At 29.0% G+C, this 2,355-nt stretch overlaps 1 long non-coding RNA gene across 1 annotated transcript in view; it reads right to left on the minus strand.

The window, feature by feature from the left end:
- Positions 1-1,408, minus strand: part of LOC118761803 — a 2,999-nt gene extending 1,591 nt beyond the window's left edge. The window contains exon 1 of the long non-coding RNA XR_004997645.1: positions 1,375-1,408. This is a non-coding gene — a long non-coding RNA (uncharacterized LOC118761803). The remainder of the gene's footprint in view (positions 1-1,374) is intronic.
- Between the last annotated feature and the right edge of the window lie 947 nt (positions 1,409-2,355).

Raw genomic sequence — 2,355 nt, forward strand, 5'->3', positions numbered from 1 at the left:
ACACAAGCACATCGAATTGAGTTACATTCCTGACATCGCCCTCACATTGATTATCCCCTGGTAATGGAAACTCACGATGGAAACTCTATCTATCTATCTATCTATCTATCTATATCTATCTATCTATCTATCTATCTATCTATCTATCCATCTATCTATCTATCTATCTATCTATCTATCTATCTATCTATCTATCTATCTATATATATATATTATATATATAATATATATATTATTCTATCTGTCTATCTATCCATCAATCTATCTGTCCATCTCTCTATCTATCCATTTCTCTATCTATCTATTTATCTATCTATCTATCTATCTATATATCTATCGATCTCTATCTAGCCACCCATCTATCAATCTATCTATCTATCTATCTATCTATCTATCTAGAAAATATATATAAAAAAAGCAGACACCACGTCCAAATAGGTACGCACCGAGTCACACGACCATCCCTCCATTACTTAGCAACAATAAATCATACTAACCGTAATATCAAATAGCAGCCATTGCCGCTGTTTTTGTTTATCACATCTACGGATACGGTACTGTTTTGTATTTTGAAGAATATTTTCACATTTCCAACTCTTTGATCCATTACATACGTATAGTTAGACTGTTTCCTCTCTTAACTCCATTCATTTACTATAAAGATTTTAGCTTTTAGTTTAAGTTTTTCAAATTTCAAAGTCAACTTCGTAGCTATTTATTTATTTATTATTTAGTTATTCAATTACTTTTTTGTTTTAAAATTTAAATATGTTTTGAAAAATTTTATACTTTTGACTTTCTTTTTTTTCTTTTTTTCGTTTTGGTTATGTGTTGTGTTGTGACGTTTTCTTTATTTTTATTTACAATATGTCTTCCTCTTTGTTTATTATCTTACTTTGTCTGTGTGTCCCGTGGAGAACTCGATGCAGACGACAACAAAAACAACAACAACAACAATAATAATAACGTAATGACAGACACAAAACACACGCATGTACACACACTCGCACACAGATATATGAATAATTGCTTATATATACATACACATATACACATACATACAGCCAAACATATACATAAGCATACATACATCCATGTGTGTGTATATATATATATATATATGTATATATATATATATATATATATATGCACATACATACATACGCGCAAGTTATATATGTATATATAAATATATACAAATACAGGTATGTATCCTCTTTGTTGTATGTATGTATGTATGTATGTATAAGATTAATTTTATTGTTTCGTATTTTATTTTTTCCGTAATTATTTTATTTACGCATTACGCTTTGTTTACAAAAACAAATAATAATAAAATAAACATAAAATTCAAATAAAATAAAAACAGCACACCCGATGCCGTCACTACGACGACCACCCCCACCACTACTACAAAGAAAAGCAAAAGAAATAAAAAAAAAACACTGCAAAATAACAAAATAACACAGAAAAATATTTGAAAAAAATTTACATACATCAACAGACAAATAAAAATAAAAATGAACACAAAAATATTCAGAAGACACAAATGAACAAACGAAAATCGAATCAAAAAAAAATAATAATACTGAATAAACGAATAAAAAAATCGGAAAAGTCTGACAAATGGTCAGAGAAAAGTCGTTGTTATATTTTAATAAATGTTCTAAAAGTTTATTTGTAAGAAAATATTTTCTTATTTTAACATAATTCGTTCGTTTATTTGAGTTTTTCTCCGCAGAAATAATACAATAAGTATGTTTACTTAATCTTTCGGTATTTTCCGTAATATTCCCGGAAATTTTACATAAAATGCTGTTATGCTACGTGAAAAATTATTCCTATCGACATTTCGTAATGTCTGGCATTCTTTGTAGTCTCTTTTCTTTTATTCATTAATTTTATTTCCTTGTTGTTTTTCTTCTTTTTTTTTCCTGTTTGATGTCGTGTGTATATGTGCGTTTTATGCACGTAATAATATACGTGTATGTGTTTAAGTATACATGTACGTACGTACGTACGTACGTATGTATGTATGTATATGTATGTATGTATGTATGTATATGTATGTATGTATGTACGCGTTCAACTATGTATGAGCGTATGCATGAATATATATTACAAGTGTGTGATTGTGTGTGGATGGGTGTGTGGATGTGTGTATACGTGTTTGCGCTTAAGAACCTGTGTATATATTTGTGTACGCGTCTGTTTTATGCACATCATAATGTATGCGCATGTATTCATTTCAGTATGTAAGTATATATATATATATATATATTCTTTTACTTGTTTCAGTCATTTGACTGTGGCCATGCTGAAGCACCGCCTTTAGTTGAGCACTTCGACCCCAGG

The sequence above is a fragment of the Octopus sinensis genome, unplaced genomic scaffold (genome assembly GCF_006345805.1).
Source record: "Octopus sinensis unplaced genomic scaffold, ASM634580v1 Contig17513, whole genome shotgun sequence".
Lineage (NCBI taxonomy): Eukaryota > Metazoa > Mollusca > Cephalopoda > Octopoda > Octopodidae > Octopus > Octopus sinensis.